The 9,726-nt window shown below is 44.1% G+C and overlaps 1 pseudogene; it reads right to left on the reverse strand.

The window, feature by feature from the left end:
• Window positions 1-215: 215 nt before the first annotated feature.
• Window positions 216-5,260, reverse strand: LOC128718281 (uncharacterized; annotated as a pseudogene).
• Between the last annotated feature and the right edge of the window lie 4,466 nt (window positions 5,261-9,726).

The following is a 9,726-nucleotide window of genomic DNA, read 5'->3' on the forward strand; positions in this document are numbered from 1 at the left end:
CACTGGAAATACAAACACCAAAATCATCAGACTGTCATGAACGAAGTGCGGCAGCGGTTCGACATACCTGCATTAAGAAGCGCGTGCCATAGAGTGAGAAGCAATTGCTTTATATGCAGGATTCGACAAGCGTTCCCAAGATCGCCCCAAATGAATGAGTTGCCTCTAGAACGATTGTCACCGTTCACCAGACCGTTCTCCTATATCGGAATTGATTATTTTGGGCCCTTTTTGGTTGCTAACGGACGCAGACAAGAGAAACGCTGGGGCGTACTGTTTACGTGCCTAACAATTCGAGCAATACATATAGAGGTAGCCTTTAGTATGAATACGAGCGCCTGCATTATCGCATTACGCAATTTCATTGCGCGCAGAGGTACCCCGATCGAAATCGTGACGGACCGGGGAACAAATTTCATTGGTGCTGATCGTGAGTTGAAAGACGCTGCTAAGCAAATTGATTACGAAGAACTGATTGATGCAGTATATCTTCCTGATACCAAGTGGAGATACAACCCTCCTGGAGCTCCACACTTCGGCGGTGCTTGGGAGAGATTGGTACAATCGGTAAAACGCACCCTTTCCAGTATGCAGTTTACCAGAACACCAACAGATGCTATTTTCGCCAACTGGTTGATTGAGGTTGAACACATAGTCAACGCGCGTCCACTAACACACGTATCAGTTGATAATGAAGAAGAAGCCCCACTAACAGCCAATCATTTTCTACTGGGATCATCATCTGGGGCAAAAGCAATAACCAAGTTTGACGACTCTTCCGCAGCACTAAAAAACAACTGGAAAACATCACAACTTTATACTGATCAGTTTTGGCGACGGTGGGTAGCCTCATACCTGCCTACGCTCACTCGTCGCAGCAAATGGTTTCAACCGCAACCACCCTTGATGGAAGGAGACCTGGTGCTAGTAGTGGATGACGCTCTACCAAGAGGATGTTGGCCCAAAGGAAGAATCATAAAGCTAATACCATCAAAGGACGGCGTAGTTCGTCGAGTGCATGTGCAGTTAGGAAACCGGAAGATTTTGGAACGACCTGCTGTAAAAATTGCAACTATCAACGTTGAACCGCACGGAGGTGTTTAACGTGGTCAAACACCGGGGGCCAGTGTTGTTTATAAACAGCGGTCAACACGTTGTTACAACGATGACAGCAGACAGCGGGGCGAAAAAGGGCGAAACGATAAGGTCGGTCAGTTTAGGGACATTTATCCGAATCGATCGATCGTCATTCGGTTCGGATGAATCTAGGAAGGAGCAATGACCGCTATCGTGAGGAGAAACTACCTATAAAAGTGCGTGCAAATAGGCGCCAGCTCTTTTTCGCATAGACAGAACAGTGAATTTTTTAATTCAAAGAATACATTCAGTTATTAAAAAAACTGTTGGTTTATCTTGTGATTATTAATCGAAGACGAAAAAGGGCATCGTTGCTGGACGCGAGAGTGCAAGCAGGAGCAAAATAGCCGTTAGAGCGAGCACTTTCTGATTTTGTATGCAAAAGGTACAATTGCTTTCCTTGGGGGTCCCGTTTTATTCCGAAATGGCTTCGAAAAGACCGTTTGGGCTGGACGCAATGTGGACTTGACCCGAAATTTATCAGGAGGAGTGGCAACAAAATCGTCGAGCTTTTTGAGCTTTTGCCGGTTGTGTTGGTTTTAGTGTATCAAAACAGCCGGGCCAAAAATTTAACGAACCTTTTTTTTCCTCTACTTATGCTTGGCCAAAGGCAAAAAAAACTATCGCGCATATGTGTGCCGGTGGCGGTGTTGGTACGCTTATACTTGTTAATCGTCTCGTTCACACGCTCGCGCGCTGCCTAGCTATTTTTTGGGGATATGCGCGCTGCGCTGTTCTGTCGCCTTTCCGCACCGCTGCATATTCGGCTGACGCTCGTTTTGCCATATGATTTCTCTGTTGACGTGTCGGGTGTTTTTGATATTCGCGTTACGCGTTACCATGCCAACCATCCTTCTAAATGTCAAATTTGCTAATACCGTCCCATGTGTGTGGGGAGAGTGAACGATGTAAGGTAAGTGTAGTAGGCTTGTGCCGTGGATAGCACAAATCGCCAGCCCAAGTGAGAGTGATTTTATCTGCCAGCTCTCGCTCATGTCTGTATTTTTACTAAGGAAGTGAAGGAAGAGTAAACGGAATTGAACTTCGATTATAAGACGTGTAAGTTACCTAGAGTGTTTGCGGTGCCCGTGTTAAGACGATGCTACGGCGATATCGCGTGACAACATTGCTACCAAGCACATTTTGTTCTACGCATAGCGCATTGAACTTAATGCCGGTCAGTGACGCATCGATCAGCTGCGATGCTGTGAAGATGTTAGTGCGTGGATGCTAAGCGCATTAATGCGTTGTGCAAATTTTTGTCTGCAGTGAAATTGTTGTGGTGTTTTTTTTTGCTTATATTTTCATTTTTTTTCTTTTTTTGTGTTTTCGTTGTCTATTGTATGCATTGTTGTGTGTGCTATGGAAGGCCAACTTGTTTATATAAACGGCGTCCCTTATCGTATAGTAAATCCCGAGTCGGCCGCGCTGGCGGACGCAAATGTTGCTTCTTTGCAGCTCCCGCAATGTAAGTGAAGTGTTGTGCAGAGTAACATTGCGTGACATGTGCATTAATGCATTTTTTTTCCTTTGCAGTGCCCACTCAACCACCGCTGCATGCGTTACCATCTGCTAGCTACCCCATCGATGCGGGGGCTGCTGGTAAGTATGGCCAAACTGGAGAGTTGTGTATATGTAAGCGCAAAAGTGGTGTGAAATGTGTATTCTTATTTTGTACTACAGGTAGTTCCGGAACCGCTAACGCGCTGCAATCAGTTGTTTCCTGTTAGTTCGTCGTGTCCCAGTGTCCCCGTTCCTGTTGTCCGGTTGTCACCAGATGTGTTCTCTTCGTCTGCGTCCCCGGCACTGTCCACGCGCTTTGAAGCAGGGACAATGGATCGTGCACCACAACACCCACATGGTAAGAATATCAGTGCTTGCTAACATAGTTTAGTAAAATGTGAAGAAAACAAACTAAGACGCATTTTCGACTTTTTAGCTCGTGATACCCCGACCTCTTCCCACGGACGACGTTGCTGTGACTGCAGTGAGTTGCCAGCAAAGGATTCGCGACCTGGAGCAAGAGAACGCGTACTTGATAGAACGTTTAGACTTACGATTGGACCATATCACGCGGGATACTGCTCGCCAAAGACAGGCGATGGAAGAATTTTTGGCGGCATCACGGCCGCTCGAAGGGTTTCTTCAGCGGCCGGAGTTTGAGCTAACACCGCTAGAAACGGAAGCACAGCTAGAGGACTTCAATCAAGGCCTGCAGGCAGATTCGGAGTATAGGGAAAAGGTAGAGCAATTTTTACGCCAGCAAATTCCTCGCGCAGACGTCAACAATCGTCTGCATCAGGCGATCGATTTGCTGTTCAGCAAACCATTTTTTTGCACAAATATCGTGGACTGGTGGCGCTAGGTTAGAGGAACGCAAGGTACAATTAAATAAATTTACGAATGTTTTGCAATTGTTCAGAACCATAGGAGGTAACGATTCGCTACTACCAACAGCACAGTATGTGGCAGAATATTTAAAACTTTAATTAAAGCACGCAAATGCTCGTATGCATATACCTTCAACAAAAATAACAAGTAGCCATAAACGAGCTAGGTTTACCTAGTGATAAGTATTTTAAGCAAATTTTTTTGTGTGGGAATTCCTAATCCTTGACATTTTCTTTTCTTGATTAAGTATTAACTATTTATTAACTATTTTATTAAGTATTTTTAACATTGTGAATACGTACCTGCCTTGTTATTTTTGTTGTGCAGGTACATGCATACAATTTCTGCCACATATTTTGCTGTTGACGAAAAGCGTTTCGTGCTTCCTATCTGTTCAAATAATTGTAAAGCGTAATCGTACTTGTTTGGTTGTGCTTTGCGTTACCCTACGTTTTGCTGGCAGCAGTGTTTGCTGCACACCAAACCGATCGCTTGGTGAACGATTCATACTTCTGCGCGAGTATAATGCGGTGCCTCAGCCTTTTTCTTTTGCTCTCGATCTGGCCTTCTGTCCTTGTGTGTTCTCTAGCCTTTCTTCCGTTTCTAGCGCCGTACTAATTCAGTGCCGTCCGAAGATTCCTCCAAAAGCCTGTCGGTGTATAGTGGTGTATATGGTCCTCGCTTCTCTTGCTCCAGTGTTATTATAGCAGTAACGGATAGAAATTATGTGATAAGACCAAAGATTAAGATACCAAACATGGAATCACATTGTACTGCCACAACACAGAATCAAATGCTGTAAATTATTTAATATACCCCAGCTTGGATGGGCACTTGAACAAACAACAAATGTATTTTTTATTTGTTGCCGTTTCAGGATATCACAATCGCAGAGGTAGTTTTACTGTGTTATATCAAAATGTAATTTGGTGTACTTTGGTGTTGAACTTGGACACCTGCGAGGGATAGGTGATGGTTTGATCCGACGGCTTTGGCTTGCCGAAGTTTTCAAACTCCGAGATCCGATTGACCACCTGCTCCAGGTTTTTTCAACCGCTGCGAAGCAAACGTTTCAAATGCTGGAGTTTGTTTTCGATCCGGTATGTCGAAATGGCAGATAATGACCCGAAACGAACCACTTCATCGTGCACATGCATCAAATTGTGGACATTACTGGTCATATACCTTACACCATATACCGTTTCGTAATCCTTCACGAATTGGTCCATCATTTGTTCCGTAAGTGGCCACTTTGCTCTGTGCGCTTTGGCAGAGAGCAATGTCATGACACAAAACAGCAACATAAAGTGTTGGTACTCTGCAGGGGAAATATGCCGTTCCAACACTATGAACTGCTAACACTATGTATGGAACTTTAGTGAAATAAGAAGGCATGTTCCGATCCCTTCCAGTAGCCCGCATACTTTATGTGCCGTGGCTTGCGATGCACTTCGCAGGGCTGGGCCGTCTGTTGCAAGGCAGAAGAAATCTGATCCCATTGGAGCTTTGTCCACTTCGTATTGCTAAGCTTACCATCGCGCCATCCCATCACCAACCGCCTGCAGTTGCCCAGCTCCAAAATATGAAGCCGGTCTCCGACAGGAACGTCTTCCACGATGTCGAAATCGGCGAGCTCGGTTAGCGGCGTTGCGTTTTTGCGGTGTCCCGGTGGCTCATTAATCCGGAAGCCGGCATCCGTGCGTTTCGGTTCATGGCCAAAAGGAAACACCATCGTTCTCCTTTGCTGATTATATTCACCCTTGACTGTGCATTTTTGGCAGCTCCAGCGGCAATCCATCAACGGACAACGTGATGGTGAACTGCCGAACTGTTGGTGGAGCCTCTAGACTAAAATGCATATGAACAAAAAAACCCACACACGTACCGAGGATTAGACCCGAACACACGGCATATGGTTGATCATCATTGTACTTACCGAAAATAGCTGAAAAACGTCTTTTCAAACCCGTTATACCATTAATGTCCACCGCCAAGTTCTGTAATTTCACACGACACGTTCCGTTAGGTGCGCAGCAAGGTTTTGGCAGTGCAGGGCACTTTCACACCTACCTTCCTGAATAGGTGCAACACCTGTTGGCATATGAAGCAAGATGTATTAGGCTGAAGAAAATGTTCTATGAAAAGGGCTAATAACCATACAATGTTGATGGATCGGTGGGTGACATTATTAGCTAGCGCCAGTACTGTATGCCATCGTCGATCGTCATCAACTGAAATGTCCGCTCGTAAGTCCCTTACACGTCGCTGTCGTCCGTGAAGCTATATGTGTTGTCCAACACTGCTGCTATCGTTTCGATATCGCCCAGATCTATCAGTTCCTCCGACAACGATTGCGCCGGATCCACTGGTAGCGGCACCTGCGAATCGACCGGAATCACCGGATCCACCGGATCGACCGAATCCACCGATCCAGGCGATTCATCAAACGCTTCGATGGGAATTAAAAAAATAAAACCGTTATTTCATACTACACTTTTACACACAACACTACAACTTTCCATTCCGGATAGGGCCCGCTTGCGGGTCAGCTTGTTCGGCCGCGTCTGCCTTTCGATAAATAAATGACTGCAAACATAATATTATTACTTCTCCACATCGTGCCCGTATATTAATTGGAGCTATATTTTCATAACAATAGTAGCGCGCCATCAAGCGCCATCAATACCAAAAATCACGAATTAACAGCCGTGAATTATCGTACCATTTTAGAAGCTCCGCCCATACTAATGAATAGTTGTCTGCAGTTAGCTCTGTATGATCGAAAGGTACTGCCGCTTCGCCCTTCAATGATGACAATAGATACTGGAGCTTTGCGACAGAGGGAAGCTCAACCAACGCATCGATCATGGATATGAAACGATCACGAAATGAAAGCCATTTTGTGCGGTCGCCATTGAACGTTGGAAGCTCGACTTTAGGAAGGCGTAGGTTTGAGGTATTAGGCCGACCAAACGCAAGTGTAGATGAAGCCAAACCCGTAGTATCACTTAGTGGATTATCCTCCTTCACTTGATGATCACGTAGGAAAGATTTCAGCTTCCGGCAACGATCTTCGATGTCGATCCTCTCCGTTATGCACGCTTCTATGGTTTCGTTACCTGCGTCAAATTCGATGAGTTTTTCAAATGCGGCAAAGAACCCTGCTTTATGCGTTTCCAAATCCTCTTACACCTCCGGAATTTGTTTGGCATCATCGGGTTAAAATGCCGCTTGGAATCGTTCCAGCGACTTTAGGGTTTCTACTGCAACTTTCTTTTTCAGCTGAGCTGCCTTGATTTTCTTGTCCATCGCAAGCAAGTAGATTGCCCAATATCACAGACGAAAGAACGAAACGAGATGGCGCGTAACCGAACGTGGCCCTTGATGCAGAGCGTTTGCGCGGGAACGATGGCGGGAATGATCACGTAATGATTTGCACACTTGACGCGAAAATGCCGAACTTCACCTTCAATGTAGAATGATGACTTAGAATGCACTATCACGATTGACTTTCCAAGTATCCGGTTCGAAGGACCAAAAATGTGAAATATACACGAACTGGTGTGATATTGAGTGATGCGTCTATGTTTCCCGCCGTTCGGTTTGCAACTGTTTATTCATCTGTCCTCTGTTCATTTACATAATTCACTCCACTTACAAGAGTTCATTTGAGTCGTTTCCCAAGCGAACCAAAACGCTAAATTTTGACCTTGCCCGGGACCACCTTTGGACAGCGCAAAGTTTGTCCAAAAGTTGGTACCAAGTCCTTCGTTTTGGACCTTAACACTTGACAGTAACGCTTGTCAGTAACGATGTTATGAGAGCAAATATATATATAACGGTCCAAGAAAATTTGGAATCGTTTCGAGACAAAAGAAACATTTCCCCTTCCCTTGGGAGAGAGCACAAAAAGGTATCCCACACACACTCTCACACACTTTCTTCTATGCCTGTCTTATTTTACTCTACCTTATCTTTGCATTTTCTACACTGCTCTACCTTCTCTGTGTTATCTGACACCTCTTCCGTACTGTTTTGTCTCGTAGGAGATCGTGTGCATTACTACTCTATTCTGCATTAGTGAATGGATGGACGACTTTGCGCACGGAAGTGGAAGTGCGTGCAGAGTAAAGAGGAGTGTGACAGATATTTTTGAATTCGTATGATTGCACGGATCAGCTGTTGATAGAACGAGAACAGAACTTTTGTATTATACCTTTTGATAGCAATTTACCTCGATGGCGAATCGATGCGGCCACGGAGTCCCAGTCTGAGAGTAAGCAAACGCGTCGGGTTTTGTTGTATGATCAGCGCGTCGATCGATGCGTCGATATGCAACATTAATTTGAGTGCATTTTAGTCATTCGATATGCACCAAACGAACCATACCATCCTTATTGGGTTCAAAATGCAAATGAAAAATACCTAGTTCGAAGCCTATTTTTTATTATGGCAGATGCTGTTGTATGTGTTCATATTGCACTGATTGGAGCATATATAAGATCGCAGTTTGCGAGTAAAAGTAGTAAGACAATTGGCTTGCATCGGGTGATGCAAATACCATGTACGATTTTGACTCGGCGTCGAAGCTGTTAACTTACAAACGACTAAGTGCTTCAAATATGTAAATTATTTTGTCTTGTCGTTTTGTTCAAATGTTGTATAAAAAAAAACAAATCATCTTCTCATTCATGTCGATGATACGAAACATTATTGAAAACAGAATTATATTGTCATCATGCAGTTAGTTGCTGCAGTTGCATTATGGTGTAAAAATAGTAATATATTGATGATGAATGCGGGTTGTTGCTAAAACATAATTCAAGAAAGAGAGGCCACTGTACGTTCTTGCTTCAAATTTTCGTACCGTTTTAGTCGCTGAACATAGATCGTAGATCGTAGAGTATTGTACGAATGTATGAACATATACACGAATACATGCGAAGATAACGGTACCGCATACGCAGTCGGTACAGTGTGGTACAGTACCGCACAAAATAGGTAAAGTTGTCTCATAGAGTTATTGTTCAGTAATGCGATTGTACCAACAATATTCAGATGCCAAGGAAAACGCGTATAAATGTTCGATCCTACATGAGGCCAGTATTGCTTTGATTTTGGCCAGTAGTTTTGAGGCAGGTGTAATGGCATACAAGGCTGAGCTTCTTTCGTTTCAGGTGTTGGATATGATTCGGACCTTCGACTTCTTTGAATGGAACATGATTCAACACTGAGTAGTGGTCCTTGCAATCAATCGATTGATATGAACGTTTGCACGATGGGCGGAGTAGGCGACCACCTATGGTCTCGAAGAAAGTTGTTATGCTGAAAAGAATATGTGGATTATATGTAGCATGATAGAGAGGTCCTGAATTTTGATCAGAGGTCCTTCCAAAGGAACCCCCACTTTCCTATGTTGTAAAAAAAGATCAACGCACAACTTCGAAGGAACCCCCCACCCATCTCCCTCACAACAAGCGTCCTCAATTAACCAAATTAATAATCAATACTGTTGGATTGATTTCGAACTCAACAAGATAATTCCAAGAAACAAACCGAAAACCGATAGAAAGTGTATGTTACTCTTTGGTTAAGATTTTTATGGTGGCGTTTGACTGATTGACTCTCTCTGTGTGGGATAGATCCACCGTTTGAGGTTAGGATATAAATAGTTATGCTCATTGTTTCTGAGCGCTATAAGGAGAGGCGAGCTGTTAAACCGATGCAGCCTATGCTACCCTTGTGTACGATATGTGCGTGTCCGCGAGCGTGTGTGTCACCCAGCTCCTTATCAGTTGTAGTCAGTTGCAGATTGTGAAAAGTTTATCAAAGAATGGAGATCAACTGAACAAAGATTGTAAAACGAATATGCACCAACAAGTAAGTAATTATCACATACATTAGCTGGAACTGTTGAGAAAGTCATAATTTCTATAAAACATATATCATAACTACATTTCCAGGTGGTACAGAAGAGAGCTCCGCTGCAGGAACCAGCACCAACCGCAGGAAGGCTGTATCGACATTATTGACGAATATCGAGGCCGAGGACAATCCAACACGGATCCTGGAAAACGATGATTCTGCTGCAATGATAATTCCGGTAGACATCATCATCATCATCATCATTGCAAGCATGGACTGCGTTCGTCGTGACTGGAGACTTCGTATGTTACAAGTTTCGTTTGAAAAGCGTCG

Source organism: Anopheles marshallii, chromosome 2, assembly GCF_943734725.1.
Source record: "Anopheles marshallii chromosome 2, idAnoMarsDA_429_01, whole genome shotgun sequence".
NCBI lineage: Eukaryota > Metazoa > Arthropoda > Insecta > Diptera > Culicidae > Anopheles > Anopheles marshallii.